Consider the following 10,402-nt stretch of genomic DNA (forward strand, 5'->3'; position numbering starts at 1 on the left):
GGATCAATCGACTTCCTTAGGGTAATTCCTTACCCCTCTCCTCCGTCTCCCCTTTTCTCCTCCTCTAGTGCGTATTTATAGGCTTTGGAATGCCTAAAAACCCTCAAAATTGGCCTTTTCCGAATTGGACTCAACTTAGGCTTGGCAAGGACACGCCCGTGTTTGATTACTTCAGGCCGTGTTCGAGCCTGCCAAATTGACACGGCCGTGTTGTCTGCCGTGTGAGGAGGTCCAAGCCATGTTGATTTCGTACCTTAGCCCATTTTCTTCGTTTTTGGCCCGTTTCTCGTTCCTTTCGCTCTCCTATGCTCTCCTAAGTACAAAATATGAAATTAAAGCATTAGGAGTATCGGATTCAATAATTCTAATGAGAAATCATCCATAAAATGCATTAAACATGGGGTAAAAATATGTATAATTTACGGTTTATCACTTAACACATTCTATGAATGATTTTCCCTTAGAATTGGTGAATTCATTTCTCCTAATGCTTTAATTTCATGTTTTATACTTAGGAGAGCAATGGAGAGAGAAAGGAACGAGAAACGGGCCAAAAACGGAGAAAATGGGCCAAAGTATGAAATCAACACGGCCTGGACTTCCTTACACGGGCAGACCACACGGCCGTGTCAATTTGGCAGATTCGAAGCACGATTCACACGGGCGTGTCCCTGTCGAGCCCAAGTTGAGTCCAATTCAAAAAAGGTTAATTTTGAGGGTTTTTAGGCATTCTAAAGCCTATAAATACGCCTTAAAGGAAGTGAAAAATGAGGGCATGGAGAGGAAGAAAGGAATTACTCGAAGGAAGCCGATTGATCCATCTTAGAAGCCGGAGTCACCATCAAGACTAAAGATCTCCCCTCAATTTCCCTTCAGGAGTTTTGGGTTTTCTTTATGTTTTGTTTTTGTTATTCTTCTGAGATGTTTTCCTTTTTAGTTTTGAACTAAATCCCCTAAATACCTAAGGGGAACGAAACCTAAGACGAATCTTGTTATTATTTTCTAAATTGCATGATAAATATTTAACTTGTTCTTAATTATGTGTTCTTAATTCTTGTTTTGATATCCCAGGATACTGATTCAAGATAAGCTCTTATTCAAAGGAGGAATAGACCCTGTCTAAGAGAACATTTGTCATAATTAAACAGAGTTATTTGCGTGCCTAGACATAGGGTGACAAGATTTTGCCGGATTAGGGTGAAACCTAATAAGGGGATCCATAGATCGAGTTAATGCAACCCTAGAGTGTTAATTAGAGAAAAGTCTCAATTATTCAATCTAGGGATTAGACATTATTAGTCTTGAATAGGGATAATAACATAACTTAGGGATCTCTACGGGGCAAGTTAAATGAATAAATCATCCGATTCAGAGCCAGAATAACAAGTATAGTCTAGGTGGATTTTTCCTTAGGTATTGTCTTAATTCAATTGTTTTCCAAAAGTAATCCTCCAATTCCATTATCTGTGAATTCTTAGATTAGTTAATTAGTTAGTTAAAACAAAATTATACTACTATTCGATAGGTACACTTGCCTACATCGCGATAATAGTTAGTTTCAAGAACGATTAATTATAAATATTTAAAACTTACCTGTCACGAATATCGCGGTCAAGTTTTTGGCGCTATTGCCGGGGAATTAAGATATTAGGAACGCTCAATTTTTATTACTTTAGCCATTTATTTTTCTTGCAAATTAATTTTTTTATTTATTAATTTACTTTTTCTTTCTCTTGGCAGGTTTTTATAGTTTATGACTAGAAGAAACCCGTAAGGACCACTACTTTTTGATGAAGAAATCGTTCGCACAGCTCACAGAAACTGAAAAGAAATAAGGCGAAGCCTAAGATACACAGAGAACGAGTAAGAGGACGATACTTCAACCACAACCGAGGAGATGGCTGAAAACCAAGACAATCCGCTACGTCTTGCGATTGTTGTTAATTAGAATCCTGCTCCACGTACTATGTATGATTATGCTAAACGTACTTTAACAGGAACTGAGTCAAGTATAGTTAGACCTGCTATTGCTACAAATAATTTTGAACTAAAACCTAACACAATTCAAATGATATAGCAATTTCTTCAGTTTGATGGTTTGCAGGATGAGGATCCAAACACTCACTTGGCAAATTTCCTGGAATTCTATGATACTTTTAAAATTAATGGCATTTCTGACGATGCCATTTGTCTTCGGTTATTCTTTTTTTCATTGAGGAACAAAACTAAACAGTGGTTGAACTCCTTACTACAAGGGTCAATTACTACTTGGGAACAAATGACCGAAAAATTTCTATTAAAATATTTCCCATCGGCTAAAACAACCAAAATATGTAATGATATCTCTTCGTTTGTGCAGATGGACTTAGAAACTCTTTACGATGCATGAGAGAGATACAAGGACCTACTGCGAAGGTTTCCTCACCATGGATTACCTCTATGGTTGCAAGTCCGAACATTCTACAATGGTGTGAACCCCTCGACAAGGCAAATGATTGATGTAGCAGCCGGGGGAACCATCAACAACAAAACACCTGAAGAGGCTTACAAATTTATTGAAGAGATGTCACTGGATAACTATCAGTGGTGTAACACCCCGAACCCGAGACCGTCGCCGGAGTCGAACGCAAGGTGTTAACAGACTTCAACCCACTTATTGACAATTTTCAGACAAGCTGCCAATCTGAGTACTAGTCGCTCCAAAATTCATAACTTGAGTTTTACAACTCGAAAATCAGTTCCGTAAATTTTCCTGAAACTAGACTCATATGTCCATCTACATATTTTTTCTAGAATTTTGGTCAAGCCAATTAGTACAGTTTATTAGTTAAAGTCTCGCCTGTTGTAGGGATCGACTACACTGACCTTTGTGCGTTACGAATTGGATATCTCCTGTACAGGGCTTCAATACTGATGCCGTTTGTTTCTATAGAAACTAGACTCAGAGAGGAATCTACACATATATGGAATGACTCCTAATTATCTCTGGTTAATTTACAATGATTTTCCAAAGTTGGAACAGGGGATCCAGAAACCGTTCTGGCCCTATTTCACAAGAACTTTAAAATCTGTTAACTTATAACTCATATGACCATTTCGTTTCTTCCATATGAAAGTAGATTCATCAAGGTACACTTACATAATTTATTTGCTATTTAATACCATTCCTACTATTTTTAGTGATTTTTCACATCCACGTCACTGCTGCTGTCAGCATCTGCCTTTAGTAGGCTTTACCTATTTCATACTTTCCATGATTCAATTGGCCCTTTTTACATACATAGCACAAAGCGTGATCATGATTAACCATTCCAATGGCTAATCGTTTCAAAATAATTCCATACCTCATAAGGGTCAACATACAAACGATTATAGTTCTATGCTAAAACGTATATAAGCCATTTTCGCATGGCTATCCAAGTTTACACAAACCGGAAGGTACATGACCTTCAACAAAGGATGGTCCTATACATGCCATTTCAAAGTTCAACCAAAATTTGTACCAAAATGGGGCTTCGATAGTGTGGATGACTTGACTTCTTTGATCCCGAATCCGATAGCTAACGAGCGAAACCTATAAAACAGAGAGCCAAAGCAACGGGTAAGCATTTTAATGCTTAGTAAGTCTCAAGCAATGAAATCAGCTTTGACTAAGGTATTTTATTCACATGGCTAATTAAACCACTTTACTAATTCACATTCCCATACTCATACTTATTTCACATCACCGACCCTTATGTTCATACACAAAGAACAACTTAGCCCAAGGCGGTAGCTCGTTATCAACTTAGCGATACTTACTTGTAAGAATTCAATTAGTACAAGCACATACAAACATACCTCATTGCTGGAATTTTCACAAGTGTATAAGCTGAAATTTTCACAGCAAGATTGCTCACTTCGAATCACATACTTTCGGATTTAACCGGATATAGCGACTCAGACGATTGCCTTGGGTCATAACCCGGTTTGGTGACTTGCACAAAGGCCTTGGTCTTAGCCGGATATATCAACTCGCACGAATGCCTTGGGTCTTAGCCGGATATATCAACTCGCATACGAATGCCTTCGGTCTTAGCCCGATATATTTCCAATGTTCACTTACACATATATCAATATTCAAGACACGTCCATAGTTCATTTTCGTTACTAAAGCTCTAACACAAAATATTTATCAACCTTTACTATTTCGGCTCAATGGCCACACAAACAAGGAGCATAATTTTGATATAATTCAAGTAGGGTCATCACTCGAAGACTTACCTCGGATGTTGTCGGCGATTTCGACGGCTATTCAACTACTTTTTCCTTCCCTTTATCGGATTTAGCTCCCTTTGCTCTTGAGCTAATTCACACAAATTTAACTTATTAAAATCTCATCATGATAGCTTATGGCGAATATGACAAGGAGTGTAAATGGTCGTATGGCCATCCTTTAGCTCAAATACACAATGGTCATGCCCATTTTTACATCACAACAAGCAATTCAATACATTCAAACATCAACGTGAAGTTCAAAGTACTTGGCCCTTATATACATTAGGCATCAAAGTTGCATATGTACGAAATCATAAATCGAACTCAACACATTAGTTAATATTCCTCTTAGCGAATTTTCTAAGCCAAGAATAGGCATCAATATGCTTGCCTCAAACCGAATGCATGCACACTAATTACCCCTCATGTGGCCGAATATACACTTAATACCACACAAAAAAAACAGCATACATTTTACTACTAACACATTACATATCGTAATTCATTGCACATCTCTTATTTACTTCATAATCAACACATCATCACAAGCAAATATACACTTTGAATTAGTATATATGTCATACCAATCCATCATGTGCAAACATATATTCATGTAGGTGCAAGGGCGAATTCTCAAGTGGCTTATATCCAAATATATACACATTTCCAAAGCTTAAATCTTACTTACCATGCAACATGCATGAATTATACTTATGGATATATCATGGCGAATACCACAACACCACACCATTTCAATTTGGTCATGGTGAAACAAAGAACTTAGTATCTCATTCAAAAAAATGCTAAAAGAAAATCTAAGAATCTTCAATCCTCCATCACATGTATCACTTTCAAGCTTGTTATTTAACATGCAATGGCATTAACACCACATTCACTTTGGCGAATTTCATTCCCATGACATAACAAGGATTTGAACCATGGGCTAACAAGAACATTAAGCTAGCAACTAAAACATGCATGAACCTCAAACATACCTTAATCTTGATGCAAGTTTAGCCAACCTCTTCCTAATCCTCTTCCAAACCAAGTATGAAGCAAAACTCCTTCCTTATCCTTAGTATTTTCGACCAACAAGAGAGTGAAAAGAGATGAACAAAATTTTTTTTCTTTATTTCTTTAGGACATTCGGCCAAGCTATGGAGGAAGATGGACACTTTTTTTTTTGTTTCTCATCTACTAACATTAATTGTTTATTCCATACCCTTATTTTATTCTTTCCATCATAACCCATTTACCAAACATGTTTCATGACATGATTTTTGCCCATAAATCCTTGTCATGGCGGCCACTAGCTATGGGGAATTTGACATGCAAGTCCATTGTTTTGCATGCATCCTTTAATTAGTCATCACACATTTCCCTCATACTTTCAAAGTTTATTACTAGGTCCTTTCTAGTGAAATTCACATCTATAATTCTAAATCAAAGCATAAAAATATCACACATGAGTTAACACACATTATAGGCAATAAAATAAATATTAAATTATTTTTATGCCTTGGTTTTGTGGTCCCGAAACCACATTTCGACTAGGGTCGTTTTAAGGTGTCACAACTCTCCCCACTTTAGAAATTTTCGTCCCCGAAAATCTTACCGTAAATAGGTTTGGATATTGCTCTTTCATAGAGTTCTCGGGTTCCCAAGTAGCTTCTTCTATCCCGTGTTTGAGCCATAACACTTTCACTAGCGGAACCCTTTTGTTTCAAACTCTTTCATTTCACGAGCTAGGATACGAATCGGTTCTTCTTCATAACTCATATCGGCTTGAATTTCAACCTCGATGGACTAATTACGTGCGACGGATCGGATCTATAGCGTCAAGCATTGAAACATGGAAGACGTTGTGAATCTTTTCAAGTTCAGGGGCAAGATCAAACGATACATGGCCGGGCCAACTCGTTCGGAGATTTCAGCGGCCCAATGAATCTCGGCTCAACTTGCCCTTACGGCCGAATCTGAGTATCTTTTCCACGGCGAAACTTTAAGAAACACTTTATCTCCCACGATACTCAATGTCCTTTCGTTTCAAATCCGCATACGATTTCGACGATCGGAGGCTATCTTCAAATTTTCACGGATTACTTTTACTTTCTGTTCAGCATCTTTAATCAAATCCACTCCAAAAATTTTGTTCTCACCGAGCTCGGTCCAAAACAATGGTGTACGGCATTTACGCCCGTACAAAGCCTCGTAAGGCGCCATCTTAATACTTGATTGAAAACTATTGTTGTAAGCGAATTCAATCAAAGGTAGGTACCGTTCCCATGAACCACTGAACTCGAGGATGCAACATCTCAACATATCCTCAAGTATCTGAATTATACGCTCGGATTGACCATCGGTTTGGGGGTGAAAGGCGGTGCTGAAATGCAACTTGGTGCCCAATGCTTCTTGTAATTTCTTCCAAAATCGCGAGGTGAACCTCGGATCTCTATCCGACACAACAGAAATCGGTACCCCGTGTAACCTCACAATCTGAGAAACGTACAATTCAGCTAGTTTATCCAATGAAAAATCCATACGCACAGGGATAAAGTGAGCCGACTTAGTCAGTCTATCAATAATAACCCAAATTGCATCCTTCTTACTTGTTGACAACGGCAGTCCGGACACAAAGTCCATTGTGACTCGATCCCATTTCCACTCGGGTATCGTGATCGGCTGAAGTAACCCTGAAGGCACTTGATGCTCCGCTTTCACTTGTTGACATATTAAACATCTTGCAACAAAGTCGGAGATGTCTCGTTTCATACCATGCCACCAAAACCGACGTTTCAACTCATTGTACATCTTCGTACTCCCCGGGTGGATTGCCATTCGGCTACAATGAGCTTCGCTCGAATTATCGAAATAAGTTCCGAATTCTTTGGAACACACAAACGACTTCTGAACCTCAAACAATCGTCATCATCAATTTGAAACTCCGATTCCTTGTTCAGAACACACTCAGCCCGTTTTGCACGCAACTCCTCATCAATTTTCTGAGCTTCACGAATTTGATGAGTCAACAATGGTTTGGCCTTTAATTCGGCTACTAACACATTGTCGGGTAGGATAGACAAGTGTACATTCATCGCTCGTAAAGCAAACAGTGATTTCTGGCTTAAGGCATCCGCAACCACATTAGCCTTTCCCGGGTGATAGTCAATGACCAGCTCATAATCCTTTAACAAATCGAGCCAACGTCTTTGTCGCAGATTTAAGTCTCTTTGAGTCATCAAATATTTGAGACTTTTGTGATCCGAATACACATGGCACTTCTCACCAAATAAGTAATGTCGCCATATCTTTAAAGGCGAATACGATGGCAACCAATTCGAGATCATGGGTCGGATAATTTTTCTCATGTGGCTTTAATTGTCTCGACGATAGGCCACAACTCGACCTTCTTGCATCAATCGCAACCTAACCCAAGTAGGGAGGCGTCACTATAGATGACAAACTCTTTGCCGATTCGGCCGTACTAGTCTCGAGCTTCCGTCAAATGAGTTTTCAATTGGTCAAAACTTTTCGACACTTTTCCGTCCATTCAAACTTGACATCTTTACGAAGCGGTTTAGTCATGGGTGTGGCTATCATCGAGAATCCTTTTACAAACCGTCGGTAGTAACCGCAAGTCCCAAAAAGCTCGAACCTCGATAATATTTCTTGGAGGTTTCCGTTAAGTATGGCTGAAATTTTGCTTGGGTCGACTCGAATACCCGATCAGATACCACGTGACCCAAGAAGCTAACCTCTCTTAACCGAACTCACACTTGCTAAACTTAGCATATAACCGCTATCCGTAAAATTTGCAACACTAATCTCGGTGCTCGCATGTTCGGTCTCATCTCTTGAATAGACCAAGATGTCGTCGATGAACACAACTACGAACCGATCCAAATATGATCTGAAGATCCGATTCATCAAATCCATAAATACCGCAGGGGCATTAGTGAGCCCAAACGGCATCACTAAGAACTCGTAGTGACCATATCTCGCTCAAGGCGGTTTTGGGTATGTCCGAATCTCGGATTCGAATCGATAATAGCCCGATCTCAAATCTATTTTTGAGAACACCGAGGCTCCTTCGAGTTGATCGAACAAATCATCGATACGTGGTAACGGATACTTGTTCTTTATTGTCACTTTATTAAGCTGACGATAGTCGATGCACAACCTCATGGTTCCGTCCTTCTTTTTCACAAACAACACTGGTGCACCCCAAGGTGAAAAACTCGGGCGAGCAAAACCTCTATCCATCAACTCTTGCAACTGAGCTTTCAACTCCTTTAATTCCATTGGTGCCATACGATATGGAGCTATCGAAATCGGTGTGGTCCCAGGTACAAGCTCAATGCCAAACTCTACCTCCCGAACAGGTGGCAAACCCGGCAATTCTTCGGGAAAAACGTCCGGGTATTCACAAACCACCGGCACAGATTTGGGTTCTATTCCTAACTCCTTATCATCAAGTATATACGCAAGGTATGCTTCACACCCTTTTCTTACATATTTCTGGGCCAACATTGATGATATTACAGCTGGCAACCCTTCAAGTTCGTAGACTCAACTCGGATCATCTCGTTGTTTATGCATCTCAAATCAATAGTCTTGCTTTTGCAATTCACAACCGCATCATGCACGGTCAACCAATCCAACCCAAGAATAACATCAAATTCATCGAACGGCAAAAGCATCAAGTCCGCCGGAAAACAGGTACCTCGAATTACTAGGGGGCATTTCTTACACACTTTGTCGACCAGCACATAACGACCCAAAGGATTTGACACCCGAATTACGAACTCAGTAGACTCAATAGGTAAAGTCTTACTGGATGCTAAGGTTTCGCATATATAAGAATGAGTAGAACCAGGGTCAATCAAAGCAATCACATTAGTATCAAAGAGAGTGAAAGTACCCGTAATAACATCCGGCGAGGAGGCATCCTCACGTCTTGCGTATAGCATAAGTCCTAGCTGGAGCGCGAGCCTCGGATCTGGTCGCATGATCTCTAGATCCTCTCGACCACCACTAGCCTTGCCCGTATTTCCAGATGGTCTACCTCGGCGGTGGTAGTACCGGTTTCCCACTCCGATCTACATTCATTCGCACAACCTCGGGCAATCTTTAATGAAGTGGTCAACTGATCCACACTTGTAACAGAGCGGTCACGGAATCTCAGACTTCAAAATGCCATTTGCCACAATCGGCACTCAGTCCTCTCTCGTCGATCATTCCCACTCTTGGCGATCGAAGTGATTCGTGTGTCACGTGGGGTCGATCGCGATCTCGTCTAGAAAAGCCCGAAGTGTCTCTAGATCGGCCTAAGCCATCTCTAAGTTTCTTTGATGATTTGTTGGAAGGGCTTCCCGAATACCTCTTCTGAAACTCCCTTGCTCCCGCTTCACTTTCCTTTTCTCCATACTAAACTCCTCGGCTTTGCATCGCTCGCTCGACGAGAGTCACAAACTCTCGATTTCCAAAATGCCAACATACGCTTTATCTCATCATTCAGTCCATCTTGAGCGTTTACACATCACGCTTCGAAGAAATGCATTCTCGCGCATCTGGCTAAGCCTCACGAATTTTCGTTCATAGTCGGTAACCGACATGGAACCTTGTTTAAGTTCGAGAAATTCCTTTCGTTTTGGTCCATAAATCTCGGTGATATACTTTTTCCAAACTTCGGTTTGGAAGAACTCCCAAGTTACTTGTTCGCGGGGCACAACAAGTCGAGTACTCCACCAATAGTAGGCGAAATCACGTAGCAAGGAGATGGTACACTTTAGGCATTCATCGGTGTACAAGATAGCTCATCGAGTACCGGATCGTGTTGTCCAACCAAAATTGACTTGCTCGGCATCATCACTATCCGTAGCTTTAAATTCAGTAGCCCCATGTTTTCGGATTCTATCAACTGGGGCTTATTCGACCTTATTTGGTCAATTACCGGAGGCATTGTAGGTGCGGGGTGTGTTTGTTGGGAATGGAGGTTGTGGAACAGTAGTATTAGTTCGAATGTATTGGTTGAACCAATCATTCATCACGCTATAAAAGGCTTGTCTAGCCTCGTCATTCGGATTGCTAGCAACAGGTTGAGAGTCCGCCGGCGCTGTCCCTTGTGCGGGAGCAGGCGCCACAC

The 10,402-nt window shown here is 40.4% G+C and overlaps 1 non-coding gene across 1 annotated transcript; it reads right to left on the bottom strand.

The window, feature by feature from the left end:
• Positions 1–2,328: 2,328 nt before the first annotated feature.
• Positions 2,329–2,433, bottom strand: LOC128294581 (small nucleolar RNA R71). The gene has a single exon (XR_008284889.1). It is a non-coding gene; the product is annotated as a small nucleolar RNA R71 (small nucleolar RNA).
• Between the last annotated feature and the right edge of the window lie 7,969 nt (positions 2,434–10,402).

The sequence above is a fragment of the Gossypium arboreum genome, chromosome 6 (assembly GCF_025698485.1).
Source record: "Gossypium arboreum isolate Shixiya-1 chromosome 6, ASM2569848v2, whole genome shotgun sequence".
Taxonomy (NCBI): Eukaryota; Viridiplantae; Streptophyta; class Magnoliopsida; order Malvales; family Malvaceae; genus Gossypium; species Gossypium arboreum.